The sequence below is a fragment of the Mesoplodon densirostris genome, chromosome 18, assembly GCF_025265405.1.
Source record: "Mesoplodon densirostris isolate mMesDen1 chromosome 18, mMesDen1 primary haplotype, whole genome shotgun sequence".
NCBI lineage: Eukaryota > Metazoa > Chordata > Mammalia > Artiodactyla > Ziphiidae > Mesoplodon > Mesoplodon densirostris.
Genome location: NC_082678.1, coordinates 38,748,609 through 38,771,896, shown reverse-complemented (window position 1 = coordinate 38,771,896; position 23,288 = coordinate 38,748,609). Strand labels below are relative to the sequence as shown.

The 23,288-nt window shown below is 40.4% G+C and overlaps 1 long non-coding RNA gene across 1 annotated transcript in view; it reads right to left on the bottom strand.

Annotated features, from left to right (window-relative positions):
- Positions 1-5,319: 5,319 nt before the first annotated feature.
- LOC132478074 (uncharacterized) overlaps positions 5,320-23,288 on the bottom strand; it is a 49,182-nt gene continuing 31,213 nt past the window's right edge. Inside the window, exons 4-7 of the long non-coding RNA XR_009530362.1 lie at positions 16,626-17,102; positions 16,056-16,192; positions 8,650-8,793; positions 5,320-7,299 (exon numbers count right to left, since the gene is read on the bottom strand). This is a non-coding gene — a long non-coding RNA (uncharacterized LOC132478074). The remainder of the gene's footprint in view (positions 7,300-8,649; positions 8,794-16,055; positions 16,193-16,625; positions 17,103-23,288) is intronic.

Here is a 23,288-nt window from a genome sequence, read left to right as displayed (position 1 = left end):
AGCAGAGAAAATGTGAAGATCATTTTAAGACGAGCAAGCAACATGAGTGCAGCTAAGGAGAAGGGGGTGAATTAATATTTATTAAGCACATCATGTATACAAGGCATTATGCTACCTCTCATGGGGAAAAAAAAAGGACAGCAAGTTTCATCAGAGCAGATTGTTCAATTATTTGGAAAGGGAAGGTTTATAGTCTTAAATAGCTCTGGTATCAGAACTGCATAAAGCAGGAAGTGGTAAGATAATAGATGATACCACAATCAAACACGGTTTAAAAGAGTGTCAGCTCATTCAAAGGCATTATCTGTAGTCTGTGACCCAAACTGTAGGGGTAGGAAGAGAAATAAGGCTGGAAAAGGTGGTTGGAAGTAATTTGATGAAGTATCTTGAATGCTCAAATTAGAAATGTATAGTTTGGTTTGAAGACCCTGGGAGTCATTAAGTGTTTGAGGGTGAACGCAACTCTAAGCAAGGTTTGGGAAATGAATATAGCCTCAAAGTAAACAAGTAAATATTCCAAATGAGGGAATACTGAAGAAAGGAAAGCCAAGTAAGTCCTGGATGAGGGCTTTCATTTAACATTTATGTATGAGGTCGTGTTCTCTTTACATCAGTTTACTTTCCACGCCATTGAAAATTCTATTTTGGCGTCCTCATTTCCTTTCCTCATTGCTTTAATTCCATTAGCAGTCTGTTCATTTCAGTCTGCCGTATCTTCCATCCCGTTTTCTGTTCTAGAATTGATTTCTCCACCTCATGAGGATAGTAGTGGTCTCAGCTCTTCACATTCATGGACTAACTTAATAACAGCCGTTTGAGGAAGGTAACTGCTTCCAATGCCTAGAGTCATGCCCCAGCACCTAAAACAGCTCATTCTATCATCAGTGCCTGAAAAATATTTGTTAAGTGAATCCCATTTTACAGATGAGAAAACAAAAGCATGCAGAGGTTATATAAGTTCCTCAAGGTCACATCACTCTAAATTCTGGAGCTGGGCTTCCATCTCAAACATGAAATTCCTGCATTCTTATCACAATTCTTATCATAATTGTTTCTCTCTTTCAAAGATGTTCTTATTCACCTTCATCTAGCCAATCTCTCATTTATCAACTCTTTTCATTGGCCTAGCTTGGTATTTACCAATTCTTATCAGTTTAGGAGTCACATCATCCAAAAATTTCCGAAATGTTTCTAGAGCTCAGTGATTGTGAAGTATCTTCATTCTCTGGTTAGGAGTATTCAACATATTTTCACAGTTCCATGCACTGAAAACGTTTTGGGTTTGGTGCCCTTTTCTCTACACCTTTGTTTCTGGGTTTCTTGGTTATTACACCTAGAGTTATGAGAACGAGAAAATCATTCATCAAGACACAAATAACAGATGGATTGGATCATAAAAAGGTGATTGAGAGGAAACTGGTTAGAATTCCAGTTCCTATGTGTTCAACATACAACACACACACACACACACACACAACTAATCTCTATCTGTAATTACTCTGCCATTGCCTTTATGATAAACCATCTGTTCCCTTACCCCTGGCTGTATGCTTAGCACTCTGAGTCCTTAAGTATAGGATTGATTACACTATTGCATAAGTGGTTTTTTTTAAGTTTCTAGGGGTTTTCATGAGTTCTAGGTATTTGGTATTTATTCTTCCCCAATAGATGTTACAATCCTTGAAGATGAGAAGCAGGTTTCTTTCATATAACAATTTCTCTTCCATTTTCCCTCAGTGTGTGCTGGAGTGTATAGAGGATGCTAAATAAATTCTCTGTGCACACACACACACAAGCACACATGCACCCACACATATACACACACGTCACATGCACACACGCACACACATGGTAGCAACCTGCTCTCTTTCAAACACCAGTTATCTAAGTTGTATTTTGGACCTGGTTTTTTCTCCTTTGTTGACTGACTCTCCTGTAAAAATTTCATCAAGAAGAAAGTAAGTGCCTCAAATGAACTTATCTATGAAACAGAAACACACTCACAGATAGAGAGAACAGACTTGTGGTAACCAAGGGGGATGGGGGCGGGGGAGGAATGGACTGGGAGGTTGGGATTAGCAGATGCAAACTATTATATATAGAATGGATAAACAACAAGGTCCTACTGTGTAGCACAGGGAACTATATTCAATATCCTGGGATAAACCATAATGGAAAAGAATATTAAAAAGAATGTATATATATGTATAACTGAGTCACTCTGCTGTACAGCAGAAATTAACACAACACTGTAAATCAACTATACTTCAATTAAAAAATATATTAAAAAAAGAAGAAAGTAAGTGACTTAGCTTCCTGTATAAGCTAACATTCTTCAATAAATAGCTTTACTTCTAGCATATACTGGAACCAAAGACTGTGTGTGCCATGGCTGTTTCCTAGGATTTTGATGACTGAATTAGACAAAGCCCTGTGGCAAGCAAGAAAGATTATAACTTCATACATTAATTGTAAACATAGCTATTGAGGATCAGGGTATGCCAACTAATGTAGGCACTACATATAAATATTAGATGCAAGACCCTTAACCCTAAGAAACTCTTAGATTTATCTGAGAAAGAAAATATGATAAACCTAAGATAAATTGATTATGTAAGATTGTGAATTCTAAGTGACCAGTAATTCAGACAATGAGGATTATATGAAAAGAAAAGAGAGTTTTATATGGGCAAAACTGGTCCAAAAAAGCTTCACAGAACTGGGACTTTACCTTCAAGAATGATTATATTTCAAATCAGCAAGAGGTAGAGCTTTGCCTTGTTGTTTCCTCTTCCTGGAACATTGCTCTATCAATGGCTGGCTCCCTGGTGTCATTCCGAGGTCCTAGACTCAGTGTCACCTCCTCAGGGACATCTTCCTTAACTGCTGCATCTAATGGAGCCCCCCTTTTGCACCCAAGTATAGCACCTAGTTTTAAACCTCTCTCTAACACTTACTATCTGATATTTTTAATTGTTTTTGCTTATTTGTTCCCTACCTGTCTTCCTTCTAAAAGGTATGTTCCATAAGAGCCGGGACATTGTTTTGTTCGACTGCGTCCAGAGTTCCTTAAAGATTGCAATAGTGCTCAGTAAACATTAGAGATGCACGAGTGGGTGGATGGTTAAATGAATCATGAAAACAGTGTGAGGAAAGACCTGGAAGAGGTAGAGTGCAAAGAATAAGACTGATAGGCGACAATTCCAAACTCAAATGGAGAGGTTACATAAGGAGTGGCGGGGATGAGATTGCCTAGTAGTGAAACACAATGGATATAAACAGGTAATACACAAAATATAAGATCAAAATATCAAATAAGCATACAAGACACACACAGCTTCATTGGCTATTAAAGAAATGATGCAGAAAATAATTAGCATTAAAACAGACACCACTTAAAACTGACCAAAATGTTTAAGATGATAAAGCCCAGAGTTGGCATCATTTCTCAAATTCAGCACTATTTCTAGAAAAAACCATACATCCAATATGTCAAAGGACCCAGCAGTTCTACTCTTAGAATTTATCTCAGGAAATAATAGCCAAAATTGAGCTTCAGGAATGAATCTCAGGGGGCTTCCCTGGTGGCGCAGTGGTTGGGAGTCCGCCTGCTGATGCGGGGGACGCGGGTTCGTGCCCCGGTCCAGGAGGATCCCACATGCCGCGGAGCGGCTGGGCCCGTGAGACATGGCCGCTGAGCCTGCACGTCCGGAGGCTGTGCTCCGCAATGGGAGAGCCCACGACAGTGAGAGGCCCGCGTACCGCAAAAAAAAAAAAAAAAGAATGAATCTCAGGATTGTATATAAAAGTGAAAAATTGAAAACTGCATAAACATGTCGCAGTGAGCAATTCATGGAATGGATTAGGGTTTGTTCATGATGTAGAATATTATGCATTCATTAAACAGGATGTTTCGGTCATCAAAAATGTTCATGAGGTTTCACTTAGTAGAAGAGTCACTTATAAACAGTGTATATATGGCATGATCCCAAATCCATAAAGACAAAACAAAAATAAAATTTACGTACTGAAAATAAACTGAACCTTCAGGACCAAGCTGGTCAATAATTACCTGCCATATCCGCCAAATGAAATGAAGTTTACATAGTTCAATGAGAAAGTTTAGTGCAATTAGTGACAGGTCTAAAGAAAACTAAGCAAACAACAATATGCAATGATTATTAATTCTAGGGGAAACAAATTGTATGATAAAGGAACAATTGCTTTAAGGTGCAACACGCCTCAGCTGTGACTAATATCTGCATGCCTTTTTTAAAACCATTTTAAAATTTTATTTTATTAAAAATTTTTATTTTTTATACAATTTTAAAGGTTACTTTACATTTACAGTTATTACAAAATATTGGCTATATTCCCTGTGCTGCACAATTCATCCTTGTAGTCTGTCTTACACCCAACAGTTTGTACCTCCTACTTACCCACCCCTATATTGCCCCTCCCCCATCTCCCCACTGGTAACCGCTAGTTTGTTCTCTATATCTGTGAGTCTGCTTCTTTTTTGTTATACTCACTAGTCTGCTGTATTTTTTAGATTCCACATATAAGTGATGTCATACAGTATTATACTACTCAGCCATAAAAAGAGTGAAATTTTGCCGTTTGCAGCAACGTGGATGAACTTGGAGGGCGTTATGCTAAGTGACATAAGCCAGGCAGAGAAAGACAAATACTGTATGATATCTGCGTGCCTTAATAATGCATACACTAAACACAACAAAGAGTGTGATCGAACCTTGTTGCTCTATCTGCAGAAAATGGGAGGGGCAGTGTATATGTGGGGTGACATAAGACAGCTAAACTCCATCCCCTGCAGAAGAAAACCAATAGATGACATCCCAAATAAGAATCAATGAGTAGCAGTATAGTGATATACTTAGAGACATATACCAGAATAAATAATAATCAGATTGAAAGCAAGTAGTGTGGCTTAGAGGTGGGACGTGGCAGTTTTCAGTATAACTACTATTAAACTTTTCCATAAACATGTGCCTAGATTGACTTGATAAAAAGTTTCAATTGGAAATGAGAGTTGAGATTTTGAAAGAAATTATTTTGATTTTCTATTTAACCTGAATTCAGTCACATACCAGGTTTTACTTTGCATTTAAAACAACAACAAACAATCAGCTTCCAAATTTATTGCATCAAATCAAACAAATATTAAGTTCTTTCTTACTTACTGTCTTAGTCCGTTCAGGCTGCCGTAACAAAATGCCACAGATTGCATAGCTTATGAACAACAGAATTTTATTTCTCACAGTTCTGGAGGGTGGGAAGTCCAAGATCAAGCTGCCTGTGTGGTCTCATGCTGGTGACGGCCTTCATGCTGGTTCACAGCCCACATCTGCTCCCTGTGTCTTCACATGGTGGAATGGGCAAGGGTACTCTATGGGGTCTCCTTATAAGGGCAGTAATTCCTCTCATGAGGGCTCCACCCTCATGACCTAAGCATCTCCCAAAGGCCCCACATACTAATGCCATCACATTGGGCACTGGGAATTCAACACATGAATTTGGGGAGGGGACACACAAAACATTCAGTCCACAGCATTTACCTATCAGTGTGTGAACTGGTGTTCTATGGCTATGTTTACAAAGATAAAAATGCAGTAAGAAGCAAGTGCTTCCCCACCCTTGTGGACCCAAATGGCTCCTAATGAATCAGACCAGGATCAATAAGGCTTTTCCCTCATGTTGGGCTGCACCCCGCAGGCCTGCCCAGCCTCAAGACGGAAGGAAGAGCCCGGAGTCAGCGACAGAGACATTGATGGTTTAATGGATGGAGGAGGTTACATGCCCGAAGCAAGGTCCTGGAAGTACACCCCACTGTGTGTAGCGGACTGTGGGCAGGACGTGGCAGCAGTCTTTGTTCCTGGGGGAGCAGGAGGTTACCAGTTACAGGGGTTGGCTCATCGGTTACCAGGGAAACCAGCAGAGGGGCACACCCCTCATCGAACCTTTGATAAGAACCGTCTGGGCCGGGGGCACTCACTGAAATATGATTGCTTTGAAGGAGCAGCAGCCCAGGGGAGACTGAGCCCCTGAGAAAACATGAGACCTAAGCTACCCATTCCTCCTTCAAGACCCAGTTCATCATCTAAATTAACTAATATTTTTCCTTAACATATCGAAGATATGATTTCACTGACTTCTGGCTTCTACTGCTGCTGGTGAGAAGTTAGGCATCCGTCTGAACAGCAGCTTCTTTCTAGGTGATCTGTCTTTTCTCTACAGCTCCATTTAAGATCTTGACTTTAAGTGTTCTACATTTTCATGATGAGTCCTGGTAGGTATTCCTTCTTCCACATCCTTTTAGGAACTCAGACTTCCTGAATCTCAGCACTGGTATCTTTCATCAATTCTGGTCATTTTCTTATCCACCATCCATCCCTTCAAACATTGACTCTCCCGTCTCCCTCTTCATTCTCTCTTCTTCTGGGTCTCTGATTAAAGATTGTCCATCTCTTTTAAGCCTCCGTCATGTAGTCCAGCATTTATTTATATCTATTTTCTAGCTCACTAATTCTCTCTTCTGCTGGGTCTTATTTGCTGTTAAATTCAGACAGTGAGTTTTTAAATTTCATTTATGATATTTTTTATTTCTAGAGGAAGTTTTATTTGACTTTTTCAAATGTGCTTGATCATTTTCAGTTTCTTTTCCCTTGCTCATAAGTTTAATCTCTTATTTATTTCTTTAGATATGACTCTTTTACAGTCTGTCTTTGACAATTCCAGTATCTGAAATCTTTTCATGTTTACTGAGGTCCTTAGTTTCTGCTGCCTCTCAGTCATGGTCACTTGCTTCATTATTATTTTGGTATTTCTTATATAAATTAGTATCTTCTGGAAGTTTTTCCGAAGGAATTTTTTGAGGTTTAGTTTGAAGGTGGGTTCCTTCAGAGAAATCCTCCAAAAAGGGTTTGGGTTTCTGTTTGCCAGATGCCAGCAGGTACGACCAACCCAGGATCACTTTAAATCAAATTATAGGCTTGAGAATTTTTCAAAGATTTCAGTTAGTCTAAATTTTGCCTGCAAAACAGTGTGAGGAAGAGATGGGTATAGACATGGTTTCAAAGGGGACACTTTCTTTCCTTTACTCAGCATTCAGTTTCAATCAGGTAATTTTCTTTGGTGTCCACTGGGTGTCAAGATAACTTCTAACTAAATTTTACATGGGTAGCCTTTGGGGGAAGGGGTAGTCCCAGCTTTAATGACGGGGTCTCCTGTTAAACACTGCACCTTGGGCAGCTCCTAAGCCATGTCTTCTGCCCCTTGAAGCTGTGAAAACAAAAGCTTTAGGTCACCAACGTCCAGCAAATATTCTTTAGTACTCTGCTCATCCCTGCACATTTTTACTTTCACTTGATTTTAGCCTCTAATGAATCCTTATTTTTATAACAGCTTATCAGTACAGGCTTTTAAATTTTTGATTGCATTTTAGCCTGACTTTTATTGTTTTCAGAGGAACAATGGATAAGAGCTGCAAGTCTGCCATCCTGTTGGAAATAACTGTCTGAAATTATTTGTTTTCCCAATTGCCTCCCCTGATATTGAACTATTTGTGAACAAGGGACCACGTCCTGTTTATGCATCACCTGTCCCTGTGTGAGGAGCTCAGTAAGGGTTCGCTGATTAAAATTATGAGTGAATACAATTTTGATAAAGCACCCCTTCAAAGGGATACACTTGTATTTTCTTTGATAACTAGAAATTTAACGAGTCATGTTCCTGACGTTTTTTCATGAGCAGAAAATGACTTGTGCTACAACTTGCTCACTCTTCTCTTGGGAAGAGAAAGAAAATTTTAAGGTAAGGTGGCAGTACATTCAAGACAAAATCTGGAGGAAAGAGGATAGTGTAGAAGAATTTAGCAAGCTCAGAGAAACTTCATGATGTTATAAACCTCCAGAAAAAAGAACTGGAATTTCATTTTGCCTCAGTCATTAGATAGTACCCTATATTAAACCCTGGTTATTTTTTTAATAAAGGAGGCTTAGCAAACTCATGGTTGGGAAATACCCTTGGAATGGACACATAATTTAAGTGGAAAAAGCAACCCAGAGTTTAGTGATCAAATATTTTCTTACATGGTAAGAACCCCAAAATCTTTACATGAACACAAATCCACTCAAAGCAGACATTCCCCTGGACAGACATTGTACTTCCAAATTAGGAAGAGGAGTACCCCCTGCTTCATTCAGCTGCAGGTGCCACAAATAAATCAATATATATGGTATACATACATATATACCATATATATATATATACCATATATATATATATATACCATATATATGTATACCATATATATGGTATATGTATACTTTATACACACCTGCACAGACTTGTTTTAGCTTAGCTATTCTGAAATGAGTATCTGGGACCTGGAATAGTCACAGAAAGACCCAGAACTTGGGTAAGAAAAGTAATATGGGGAAAAAGAATTATATCAGCTAAAGGAGGCAGGATTTTTGGTTCTGGGAAGATAGGAGCCTTGGATCCCATGTATAGCCTCCCACTAATAACATATAGAAATGCAGGATAAAATATACAGCTTTTAAAAAAATCTATGGCTGTTGCAGTAGAAAATGGTATGGTAGTTCCCCCCAAAATTAAACATAAAATTACCATATGATCCAGGAACTCCACTTTTAGGTATATATCTGTGCCCAGAAGAATTGAAAACAGGGACTTGGAGAGATGTTTGTACACCCATGTTCGTAGCAGTATTATTCACAATAACAAAAAGGTGGTAGAAGCCCAAGTGTCCATCTATGGATGAATGGAAAAACAAAACATGGTCTATACATACAACGGAATATTATTCAACCATAAAAAGGAAGGAAATTCTGACACCTGCTACAGCACGGATGAAGCTTGTGGATACTATGCTAAGTGAAATAACTGAGACAGAAGAGGACAAATACTGTATGATTCTCCTTATGTGAGTTACCTAGAGTCATCAAGTTCATTGAGACAGAAAGTAGGATGGTGGTTCTGGGGGTGGGGGGAGGGGGACAGTGGTGAGTTAGTGTTAAGTAGCTATGGAGTTCAAGTTTGGGAAGATGAAAAAACGTTCTGGAGATGGAAGGTAGTAATGGTTGCACAACAGTGTGAAAGTACTAAGTGCCACTGAATTGTACGCTTAAAATGGTTTAAATGGTAAATTATATGTTATGAATATTTTATCATAACACAAAAAATCTATGGCTGTGCTCAAGAGCAAAACGGGAAATCATACAAGTCAGAAGCTGGGAGGGGGCTGTGGGCCGCTGAGGTAGGTGTATGACCTCATGCCCCAGCTAGGGTGGTGCAGGGTGGTGTCAGGAGGAAGTTATCTAATCTGGTTAGCTAGGAATTCGACCACTGATGGACTGCTAACTCAATGAAAACTGGGACTAATAAACTCTGCCCCCCCAACCCCCCACCCCCACCCCCACCCGGACCAGAGACACAAGATGGAAGTTGTCTCAGCCATGACTCTCGCTGGGAAATCAGGAGACTAAATCAATAAATAATTCTCCCATGAAAACTCATCATCTCGGGCCTGTGTGTTCAGAGTTTGCTCCATGCTGCGTTTGTGGTGTGGGAAATCCCTGCGCTGAAGGGTAATGTAATAAAATCGCTCTTGGGCTGTGCTGGCTCTGGGGTGTTCAGAAGAAGCAAACAGAACACACTGGAGGGACTCTTGACAACTCAGGCTGCCAGGAGTCCCAAAGGAAAATAAAGTCCCTCTTGTAATCCCATATTACAAAATGCACAGGGAAATGATTCATGGTGAATGAAGTCAACAGAAAAAGGAAACATGAAAACTACAGCCCAAAAATGTAATTGAAAAATAATCTGAAGGAGAACCCAATGTGACATGAAGAAGAAAGAAAGGTATTAAAGAGTATGAAAAAATAAAATGTGGAAAGAGAATTGATGAACTGGAAGCCTGTCTAGGTATACTGCCCAGAACACAGATGGGAAGATACTAGAAGACAGGAAATTTAGAAGACATGGAATATAGATAGAAAAAATTCAACATACAGTTGGCCCTTGAACAACACAGGCTTGAACTGAGCAGTCCACTTTTACATGGGTTTTTTTCAATAAATATATACTGCAGTACTGCACAATCTAAATTCCTTGAATAGAATTCCTTGAATCCTTGGATGCAGAGCCGTGGGTCTGGAGGGCTGACTGTAAAGTCATATGCAGGTTTTCAACAGCATGGAGGGTGGGCATCCCTAAACCCCACTTGTTCAAGGGTCAACTGTATATCTAACAAGAATTCCAAAAAGAGGGAATAAAGTTAGTGGGGTAGAAATGATGTTCATATGATAATAGTTGACAATTATCCCGACTTGATAAAAAAAAATCTTCAGATTAAAGAAACACAGGAAACCTAAGCATAAGAAATACAAATAAATTCACACTTAGACTCATTGCAGTGAAATGAGGAAACCAAAATATTCAGGAAGAAAAAATAAATTATCAATAATAGAACAACAACTTAAACGGCAGCAGAATTTCTAACAGTATTATCAGAGGCTGTAAGAAATGGAGTAATAGCTTCAAAGTAGTGAGGGAAAATAACAGCAACTTAGAATTCCGTTATCAGAAGAGTAAAGATGATGGGAAAAAATTAGCTATATGCTGTTCATAAGAAACATACCGAAAATACAATGAAAAGGTGAGTGATAAAGGATTGAAAGCTATTATATACCAGGCAAATATTAACTGGAAAAAGCCACTGTGTTGACATAAGTAACAGATAAAAGAATAATTAAGGCAAAATATGCTGTTAAGGATAAAAAGGACACTACACATTAATAAAAGGGAAACTTTATCAGAAAGCTGTATTAATCATATACTGTACCTAACAATTTAGCTTCAAATTATATAAAGCAAAAATTGGTGGAAAACAAAAAGAAATTTACAGACCAGTATAGTGGAAGATTTTAATATTCCTTTCCCAGAATTGACAGATCAAGCAGACAAAAAGTTAGTAACGATAGAGACTATTTGGATGACTACAATTAACCAGCTGATCAAAGGGTGGTGTGTAGAACCCTGAGAATTAAAGAATACTCATGTTTTCAAGTATACATGGAATATTTTAAATAAGCTGACCATATAGTATGCTACTAACCAAGTCCAAACCAATGCCAAAGAATTGATATCCTACAGCCTACATCACAATAAAATTAAAAATCAACAACAACAAAATGATTTAATATGATTGGAAATTTTTTTTAAATGTATTTCTAAGCAACCAATGAGTAAAGAAGAAATAAGGGAATTTTAGAGCCAAATCATAATACAAACATTAAATACGAAGTCTGGAAAACAGCAAGTGTTGTGTGGGTAAATGTTTTCCAAGAGGCTCTCAGTGTTGGGTGGGGTATGTGGGGGGGAGCGGGGGTTGCGGAGGGCAAGGAAGGTACGATTCATAGCATTTGCCCATCCATACTGTAAGTATCCCACCAGGTCTGTTTCAAGCTACCAACCAAGGGTGGAGGTGGAATTGGGAAGAAATACACAAAATGAACTCTCACAGCCCAAAATGAGCAGGCTACCCTTGGTTCCAGTATACCACTGTAAACAACTGAAATCTATCTTTAAATGCACATAAGAAACAAAGAAGAAGGGTTGGAAAAGACTGTACTTAGCATGTAAATCAAAGGTTAGAAAAAGAACAGGGCAGCAGAGTAAACCCAAAGGAATTAGAAGGAAGGAAATAATAAAGATAAGAGCAGAAGTTGATAACATTACAAACAAAGACACAGTCAAGAGGAGTAACAAAAAGAAAAAAATGGCTCTTTTGGAAGGCAAATTAAATAGGCAAACATCTGGCTAACATGATCAGAAGAAGAGAAATTAAAGCAAAAATAAACAATACTCTGAACAGAAAGAACATAATAGAGATGCAGTAGAAAAATAAAAGATAAATACTATGAACAATGCCAATAAACGTGAAAACGCAGATGAAAAGGGCAATTTTCTGGAAAAATATAACAACAAAACTGACTCAAGATGAGATATGAAATGTGAGCATACACGTTGCTATCAGAGAAACTGAATCAGCCCACCTGCCCCCTGCTGCTCTCCCCGAGACATACACAGGCACGATCGCCAAGCCTGGTTGGTTTTACAGGTAACTTCTGTCTTCAAGAGATGGATAATTTTAATATTGCAAAATTGCTTCAGAAAAATAGAAAAAAAAATCCACCCAGCTCATTTTATGGGGCCATTAAGCCTTGAGACAAAACTGAAAACATTAGGCTCCTTTCATACATGCACAAAGAGACAAATGTAAGAAATCACCCATTATTTTTTAAATCTGGCAAAGCAATCTCTTAACTCGTTGCTAATTAAGATTTATCCAAGAATGTAAAGATGCCTTAGAAGGTAGATGAATATCATCATCACATTAACAGATGAAAGGAGAAAGATCATTTCAATAGATGCAGAAAAGACATTTAATACAATCCAGTAATCATTCTTGATTAAACAAAGATACCTCCCTCAAATAAATAAATAAATCCTCTCAAGTAAACTAGGAATAAGTGGGAACTCTCTCAACTCAATGAAGTATGTCTTCAAAAGCCCGTTGCAAATACTGACATTAAATGTCAGACTACAGGTCCTAGCTAAGATAATGAGAAAATAAAAGAAAAAGTTAAAAGATTGAAATGTTTATAGCAGCCTTATTCACAATGGCCCCAAATTCAAAACAACCCAATTCTATTGACATGGAGATGGGATAACAAACTGTGGGAGATCCAAACAATGGAATATTATTCAGTCATACAAGGATGGATTACTGATGCAGGCAACAATATAAATGAAATTTAAGACAACACTGTGCCGTGCAAAAGCAGCAAGTACCCAAATAAAATATCCTGTGTGATTCCATTTCTATAAAGTTCAAGAACAGGAAACACTGATTGATAGCCACAGAAAAGCAGACGGTTGGTTGCCTAGGGCTGGGAGGTGGGAACTGACTGCAAAGGAATGTCTTGGAGTGATGAAAATGCTCTATATCTTGATTGGGGTGTTCATTACACAAGTGTGTATAGTTGTCAGAACTAAGTGAACTAAATAATTAGGACCTATGCATTTTATTGGTTGATAATTATATCTCAGTTTTAAAAAGCACAATAGACACGAAAAGCTAAAGATTGCAGAAAAGGTATAACGTAATTAGTACAAAGAATACATGCCTACATAGAATACCCAGGAGAATCTGCAAATAAATATTAGTACTAATAAGAAAGTTCAGTAAGTTTGCTAGAAATCAATATACAAAAATCAATAGTTATTGTTAAAGGACATTATTAACCACAGCAATAAAACTTTTAAGGTGTCCAGAAGTAAATCTAACAAATGGTGTGTCAGATTTTTATGGAGAAAGCAACAAAACCTTATGGGAGCAGGAAAGAAATAAAGGATTTACTATATTCATGGATGGAAGGGTTCGGTATTTTAAAGACTGCAATTTCCCCCAAATTAACCTATAAATTCAATACAATTTCAATAAAAATCACTGTAGAGTTTTTCAAAGAACTTGGCAAGAAAATGCTAAAAAATTGCAAAGAAGAGGGAGGAGGAGAGGCGGAGGAAGAAAAAGAAAAGGGTCCTATCTTTTGCATATTGGTACCCACTACAAAGTGTTAGTAGTAATTTGAACAATGTGATATTGCCACGGGGAACCTTAGAAATAGAATCACTTAGATATAGAAATTTGAACTATGGCAGAGATGGAATTTCAGGTCACTGGGCAAAGGATGAGAGTATTCAATAAATGATGCTGGGACATCACCGTATAGGAAAAGATAGGCCCAACTATTCATGTGAAAGAGGGTAAAATTGGATATCTACCTCTTCGTCACAGCCCCAAATCATCTAAATGTGAAACTAAAATTTAAAAGAAAATATAGGAGGCTATCTTGATGACATCTGAGTACTGTCATTCCTATTTAAGATGCCAAAAGCATAAACCATATTGAGACAAGAAAATAATGAGAATATAACTATATCAAACTAAGAACTTCTGTGTATCAGGACAACAATGAAAAGAACGTCAAAGAAGAAAAAAGAAAAGAAAAGAATATCAGTAGCGGGCCTCCCTGGTGGCGCAAGTGGTTGGGAGTCCGCCTGCCGATGCAGGGGATACGGGTTCGTGCCCCGGTCTGGGAGGATCCCATATGCCGCGGAGCGGCTGGGCCCGTGAGCCATGGCCGCTGGGCCTGCGCATCCGGAGCCTGTGCTCCGCAACGGGAGAGGCCACAACAGTGAGAGGCCCACATACCGCAAAAAGAAAAAAAAAAAAAAAAAGAATATCAGTAGCTACTATAAGGTGTATACAACCCATATAACTAGCTTTATATAATCGGAATATAATAGAATTCCTTAAAAACCAGGCAAACAATACAAGCAAAAAGGAAGCACAAATAAACAAATGGAAGACACTTCAACCTCTCTGGTAATCAAAGCAAAATTCACACTAGAACAATAAAATACAAACCCATACTTATCAACTGGCAAAAATCAATAATCAATAATCAATCAATAAATCCAATACTAACAAGAATGGGTGGCGCTACTGGGAATTGGGAAGTCTCATACAGTACTGGCATGGCTACAAATTGGTACTACTACTTTGAAGAGCAATTCTGGAATAACTAAAAAAAACAATTGATGATGTGCAAAATCTACCAACCAGAAATTAGACTCCTCGATGTTTGCCATAGAGCAACACATGCACAAGGAAATACGTGCGTGACTGTTCATTGTGACATGGTTCACAATAGGAGAAAACCACAAATGTTATCGAATCATATACCTTAAAAAACATACAAGTAAATCTGATGTATATTTATCATGGATGCATATATATTTAGAGAAAGTATATAATGATCCCCAGCAACATCGGGATAGTGGTGGGATATGGGACACCCAGATTGCCTGGGTTGGAATCCTGGCTTCTCTGGTTACCACTGTGTGGCCTTGGTTAAGTTACTTAACCAATGTTTCCTCAGCCCCTCATCTAGAAAAGGGGGGATAAAAATAGTATGTATGTCACTTGTCTACTGAAGGCTTTAAAGGAGCTAATGTATGTAAAGTGCTCAGATAATGGCCAGTATACAGTAGATGTGCTGCTTCTATTGCCATCATTATCATAATCATCCTCACTGTTGTCATTATTCCATCGTCAAGACAGTGGGATGGGGGGGCAGGGAGACATGGAGATAAATCTATAGCTTTATCCATGAGGACATATGGCTACATGCAAACACACAGTAAACCTGAGTTTAATGTGAGTATGTGGCTGAGGGTACCAACTACAGGATTACTTGTCATAGAAATTTCTAGACTTTGCTGTGTGTTTCAAATAGTTCATATTAAAAGATTTTTTTTAAGTAAAAGGACAAATGACCTGTGCAATATTATGGAGAAATGTTTAAACTGCCTTGTGTATTGTATCACTGTGAGAGGAAGGTATTGTAGAAACATACTTTTGGACAAATGCTTGATGCCTAACTAGCTGCTAGGCAACTGCAAGTTACAAGTTAATTGTGAGAGGGAAAAGCCAGGGAAGTGAAAAGTAATTTTTTCCAGGAACATCTGAGATCCTGAAGCAGCAGAAATATGTGCCATTTCTGGGAAGGACATAAAAACTGAGCTCCTGGAAATGCCAAAGAAATACTGTTTGTTGATATAAGTATCCAAAAAAATGACTCCCTGAGAAAACAATTATAGTAACCTGTAGAACATTCGTTCACTTTTCAAGTGAGTATTTATTGAGCTTCAATTATGCACACATATATATTTTCAGTTTGCCTTTTTGCCTGAGGCATACTTACCAGCTATTAAAAAAGAATAAGAAAAAGAAAGAAAACTTTACATCCTTTAAGTGCATCTGTCACAATAAAGAGTTTTGGGGTTATATATCTAGAAAGGTTACCCATCTAGATGTTTTTGGCAACAAGAAGCAAATGCCACCTACAAATGGCAGAACCAGTAGGAGTTTGCTGCTCTCTCACCTGAGAAGCCGGAAGGTGAGCCGTCCTGTGTGGATTCAGCTGCTCCCCATTATCCACAAGACCTGGGCCCTCTCTGCCTCTCTGCTCTGTCATCCTGTGTGTCAGCAGTGCTTCCACTCAAGGTGACGACATGGCAGCTGCTCAAAGGAGGAAAGCGCGTTAGGTAGTGGACCTCTTGCCCATCTCCTATTTTATAGGGTAGAAAAATCTTTCCCAGAAGCCCCTCAGGAGAATTTGACTTCCATCTCAGTGACCAGAACAGGGTGACATGGATGTTCCTAAACTGTTCATTGGCCAATAGAATTGGGATGACCACGACTGTTAGACCCACCACTAATCCGTCACCTGGGACTGGGACTTTCCTCTCTTAGTATATTACCCACTGTATCCAAACAAAACTTGGGTTATGTTATCAAGGAGGAAAGCTACAAAGAGGATCTATGAGGGTGGGCGATTCTTGCCTAATGAGAAAGACAAAGGCAAACAACAGAGAAAACACAGAACTAAATAAACAGCATCCCCTCAGTATTCCCCAGTAGGACATATTGCCCAGCAGTAGGTATTACTCACCTCTTTCTTTTCAGGGGTACCAGATTTGCTTGGTAGTGAGCAGCCAAATGCTCTCCAGAGATTGGGCCTCTTTATGGTCTAGGGGTGACTCTTAATTGGCTTTTGGCCACCATGGTAAATCCGTTCCCCCTGCCAAGTGACCAGTCCAGGAGTGGAATGTGACATGAAGGTGAGTCTTCTGCGGAGCCTTGGGAAAGGGACAGAGGAAGGAGGCCCTCTCTGCAGTCTTGAAGCACTGCTGTGTGGGGGCATCTTTGTGGCAATGCCGCAGCCATCTAGCAAGTCTGAAGGATGAGGGGCTGTAGCCACCATAGGGAAAGTGGGAACTATTGTCAAGTTTCTAAATCAATCAGCCTTTCAACCACTCAACCCCCAAATTTCTTGTAATATGGGGTAACAAATTGTCTTTTTTGTTCAGGCCATTTTTGTTTGATTCTTTGTTGCTTACAGTCAAATCATCTTGATATTATACTTGCACTGAAAAATATAAAGCAAATAATTTAATGAGGGATTTAAAACATGTAGGTAGATAAGAAACTAACAAGAGCACATCTAGCTGCTTTAAACTGGTTCAAATCCATACGTTCAGAATAATCAAGTTTCACGATACTGTAGGAAAACTCTTTACTAAGTATTTCCTATATGTAAGGCATTTTTCTGAGCCCCAAAGTGAGGCTGCGACTGAGACAGTGAGTTAGGGACACAAAAGATATAACATGCATAATCCTTAAATTCAAGGAGGTCATAATACAACTGAGGAGAAAATCAGTTGACAGTAAAAATTCTAAATTGTACATCCCTTTTAAAGAAGTGGTCCCATTAGTTCAAGGATGGTATCTATTATCAACCAAGTAATGAATTGTACCATCACATCACGCCATAATATATCAAATATCGGGATCGCTTACCACAGAAGAATCTCTAGATCCTGAAGTATATTAGAAAAAACTTTAATTTCATAAGATCAATCCTTCTTTTGAAATAGCAACTGACACTGAATAGATCTACTTTATCCCTGAGCAAACTGAAAATTCATAGAGAAAGACATAATGTCCAATTTTTTTACTTAAAGCGTCTTACCACTTATGAATAATCATGACAGACTTGGAATTAGTGGAGTCTAGATTCGTGAGTCTTTGCTGTGTTTGCATTTGTGCATGATTTCTGATTTGATAGTTTATCTTTAAATTTATTGATGAAAATAAAGCCACCGCAGAGATGGTGAGGGCAAGTTGACCTGTTCACACTTGATGTAATACATTTTGGGATTTGGGAGTGCCCAAGGCAAGTAGGATTCTAAGTAGTGGTAAGTGTGCATTTTGCTTTCCTAGAGACCCAGAGGGAGATGAAGAATGCTAAGCCCTGGCAGGAAGGAGCAACCCAGATATAAAATACATCGGCTCTGAATGTGTCCACCAGAGCAGAAATTTATTAAAACCCCATTTTAGACCATAAAGCAAATGCATCAATAAAGCAGCAGCTCTCACTAAGCTAAGTCAGGTTTGTCTTGTGTTTTGTTGCAGTAGTTTTTTTATGAAAATGTGAGTGGTTGAGCAACCCTGGCTTTAAAAGGAGTATCTCAAGGGCCAGCGCCATGACTAGCTGTAGTAGAGCGGGCTCTGCTCGATGCAGAATGGACAAGCCATCACCTTCCCTGTAAAAACATTTGAGAGGTTTTCACTATGGCTGTGTTGCATTTTCCTCTTCAGAAACCAGCAAGTACAAACTTGGCCTGTAAATAGAATCTCTTCCTTCATAGAGGATAGTCATTTTGGCTGATTCCCAACTGGAAGAGTTTCACTAGATTGGAAAGGAGAGAAAGGCAAGTGGAGGATGAAAGAAGTTTTAAGGAACAAGAGGGTGTTTCAGCTTCTAAAACTTCTTCATCGGGCTTCCCTGGTGGCGCAATGGTTGAGAGTCCGCCTGCTGATGCAGGGGACACGGGTTCGTGCCCCGATCCCGGAAGATCTCACATGCCGCGGAGCGGCTGGGCCCGCGAGCCACGGCCGCGGAGCCTGTGTGTCCGGAGCCTGTGCTCCGCAACGGGAGAGGCCACAGCAGTGAGAGGCCCGCGTACAGCAAAAAAAAAAAAAAAAAAACTTCTTCATCAGCCCAATTACCAGTTGTTGTCTGTAAGGCTAGCTGCCCCCTGCTTTTCATGGAATTCTGCAGTCCTGAAGGATGGTATGACTGTACATTAATTTTCTTTTTTTTTTTGTGGCACTATTATTTTTATTAGTCTGATTTCTTTTTTTTTAATTAGTTTCTGCTTTATAACAAAGTGAATCAGTCATACATATACATCTGTTCCCACATCCCTTCCCTCATGCATCTCCCTCCCTCCCACCCTCCCCATCCCACCCCTCCAGGCGGTCACAAAGCATCGAGCTGATCTACCTGTGCTATGCGGCTGCTTCCCACTATCTATCTCCCTTACGTTTGGTAGTGTATATATGTCCATGCCTCTCTTTCGCTTTGTCACAGCTTACCCTTCCCCCTCCCCATATTCTCAAGTCCATTCTCAAGTAGGTCTGTGTCTTTATTCCCGTTTTACCCCTAGGTTCTTCATGACATTTTTTTTTTAATTCCGTATATATGTGTTAGCATACGGTATTTGTCTGTCTCTTTCTGACTTACTTCACTCTGTATGACAGACTCTAGGTCTATCCACCTCATTACAAATAGCTCAGTTTCGTCTCTTTTTATGGCTGAGTAATATTCCATTGTATATATGTGCCACATCTTCTTTATCCATTCACATTAATTTTCAAATGAGCACACTTCACTGTCAAGGTCATGAAAGACAGGAAGGATGGAGAACCGTCACATGTTGGAGGAGACGGAGGAGATGTAATAACTAAAGACAATGTGGATATTGGATTGAATCCTAGAGCAGAAAAAGCATTTCTGCTTTTTCCAGGATTTCCTGTCTATCTATTTCCAGTAGATAGACAGGAAATCCAAGTGAAGTCTGTAGTTTAGTGAATAGCACTGTAACCTATTATGTTCTTAGTTTTTCTTTTTTATTTTTTTCTTTTTGTTTGTTTTTGCGGTACGCTGGCCTCTCACTGTTATGGCCTCTCCCATTGCGGAGCACAGGCTCCGGACACGCAGGCGCAGGGGCCATGGCTCATGGGCCCAGCCACTCCACGGCACGTGGGATCTTCCCGGACCGGGGCACGAACCCGTGTCCCGTGCATCAGCAGGCGGACTCTCAACCACTGCGCCACCAGGGAAGCCCTATCACAGCATTTTTATCTGTCAACAATACTATATGTATCTCTAAAAGTTTTTTTGTAGAATCAAACATAACCACAACGTTATGCTAAGTGAAATATGCCAGTCACAAAAAGACAAATACTATATGATTCCTAGAGATGCTTAGATAGGTCAAAATAGAGACAGACAGTAGAATGGTGGTCGCCAGGGAGTGGGGGGAAGGGCAATGGGGAGTTAGTGTTTAATGAGGACAGAGTTTCAGTTTTACAAGAGGAAAAGGGCTATGCAGATGGATGGTGATGGTTGCACAACATTATGATGCCTTTAATGCCGCTAAACCGTACACTTAGAAATGACAGAGATGCCAAATTTTATGTGTATTTTACTGCAATAGAAAAGAATAGGGCTTCCCTGGTGGCGCAGTGGTTGAGAGTCCGCCTGCCGATGCAGGGGACGTGGGTTCGTGCCCCGGTCCAGGAAGATCCCACATGCTGCGGAGCGCCTGGGCCCGTGAGCCATAGCCGCTGGGCCTGCGCATCCAGAGCCTGTGCTCCACCACGGGAGAGGCCACAGCACTGAGAGGCCTGCATACTGCAAAAAAAAAAAAAAGGGCGGAAGAGTAAGACGCGGAGATCACCTTCCTCCCCACAAATACACCAGAAATACAGCTACACGTGGAACAACTCCTACAGAACACCTACTGTACGCTGGCAGAAGACCTCAGACCTCCCAAAAGGCAAGAAACTCCCCACGTACCTGGGTAGGGCAAAGTGGAGAGATTCCTGCACAGAGGATCGGTGCCAACCGGCACTCACCAGCCCAAGAGGCTTGTCTGCTCACCCGCCGGGGCGGGCGGTGCTGGGAGCTGAGGCTCGGGCTTCAGTCGGAGCGCAGGGAGAGGACTGGGGTTGGCGGCGTGAACACAGCCTGAAGGGGCTAATGCGCCACAGCCAGCCGGGAGGGAGTCCGGGAAAAAGTTTGGACCTGCCGAAGAAGCAAGAGACTTTTTCTTCCCTCTTTGTTTCCTGGTGTGCGAGGAGAGGGGATTAAGAGCGCTGCTTGGAGGAGCTCCAGAGACGGGCGCGAGCTGCAGCTGAAAGCACGGACCCCAGAGATGGGCGTGGGACGCTGGGGCTGCTGCCGCTGCCACGAGGCCTCTGTGCGAGTGCAGGTCACTGTCCACGCCCCACTTCCGGGGAGCCTGTGCAGCCCGTCACTGCCGGGGTCCCGGGATCCAGGGACGGCTTCCCCGGGAGAACGCATGGCGCGCCTCGGGCTGGTGCAACGTCACGCTGGCCTCTGCCGCTGCAGGCTCCACCCGCACTCTGTGCCCCTCCCTGCCCCCCAGCCTCAGTGAGCCAGAGTCCCCAAAGCGGCTGCTCCTTTAACCCTGTCCTGTCTGAGCGAAGAACAGATGCCCTCCGGCGACCTACATGGAGAGGTGGGGCCAAATCCAAAGCTGAGACCCGGGAGCTGTGAGAACAAAGAAGAGAGAGGGAAATCTCTCCCAGCAGCCTCAGAAGCAGCGGATTAAAGCTCCACAATCAACTTGATGTACCCTGCATCTGTGGAATACATGAATAGACAACGAGTCATCCCAAATTGAGGAGCCAGGAGTCAGTGCTGTGCCTCTGAGGTGGGAGAGCCAACTTCAGGACACTGGTCCACAAGAGACCTCCCAGCTCCACATAACATCAAACAGCGAAAATCTTCCAGAGATCTCCATCTCAACACCAGCACCCAGCTTCACTCAACATCCAGCAAGCTACAGTGCTGGACACCCTATGCCAAACAACTAGCAAGACAGGAACACAACGCCACCCATTAGCAGAGAGGCTGCCTAAAATCATAAAAAGGCCACAGACACCCCAAAATACACCACCAGACGTGGACCTGTCCACCAGAAAGACAAGATCCAGCCTCATCCACCAGAACACAGTCACTAGTCCCCTCCACCAGGAAGCCTACACAACCCACTGAACCAACCTTAGCCACTGGGGACAGACACCAAAAACAACGGGAACTACGAACCTGCAGCCTGAAAAAAGGAGACCCCAAACACAGTAACATAAGCAAAATGAGAAGACAGAAAAACACACAGCAGAAGGAGCAAGATAATAACCCACCAGACCTAACAAATGAAGAGGTAATAGGCAGTCTACCTGAAAAAGAATTCAGAATAATGATAGTAAAGATGATCCAAGATTCTATTTCCAAGATCCAAAATCTTCGAAATAGAATAGACAAAATGCAACAAACAGTTAACAAGGACCTAGAAGAACTAAAAATGAATCAAGCATCGATTAAAAACACAATAAATGAAATGAAAAATACTCTAGATGGGATCAATAGCAGAATAACTGAGGCAGAAGAACGGATAAGTGAGGTGGAAGATAAAATAGTGGAAATAACTGTTGCAGAGCAAAATAAAGAAAAAAGAATGAAAAGAACAGAGGACAGTCTCAGAGACCTCTGGGACAACATTAAACGCACCAACATTCGAATTATAGGGGTTCCAGAAGAAGAAGAGAAAAAGAAAGGGACTGAGAAAATATTTGAAGAGATTATAGTTGAAAACTTCCCTAATATGGGAAAGGAAATAGTTAATCAATTCCAGGAGGCACAGAGAGTCCCATACAGAATAAATCCAAGGAGAAATACGCCAAGACACATATTGATCAAACTGTCAAAAATTAAACACAAAGAAATCATATTAAAAGCAGCAAGGGAAAAAAAACAAATAACACACAAGGGAATCCCCATCAGGTTAACAGCTGATCTCTCAGCAGAAACTCTACAAGCCAGAGGGAGTGGCAGGACATACTTAAAGTGATGAAGGACAGAAACCTGCAACCAAGATTACTCTACCCAGCAAGGATCTCATTCAGATTTGATGGAGAAATTAAAACCTTCACAGACAAGCAAAAGCTGAGAGAGTTCAGCACCACCAAACCAGCTTTACAACAAGTGCTAAAGGAACTTCTCTAGGCAAGAAACACAATAGAAGGAAAATACCTACAATAACGAACCCAAAACAATTAAGGAAATGGGAATAGGAACATACATATCCATAATTACCTTAAATGTAAATGGACTAAATACTCCCACCAAAAGACACAGACTGGCTGAATGGATACAAAAACAAGACCCATATATATGCTGTCTACAAGAGACCCACTTCAGACCTAGAGACACATACAGATTGAAAGTAAGGGGATGGAAAAAGATATTCCATGCAAATGGAAATCAAAAGAAAGCTGGAGTAGCAATTCTTATATCAGACAAAATAGACTTAAAAATAAACAGACAAAGAAGGACACTACATAATGATAAAGGGATCGATCCAAGAAGAAGATATAACAATTGTAAATATTTATGCACCCAACATAGGAGCACCTCAATACATAAGGCAAATACTAACCGCCATAAAAGGGGAAATTGACA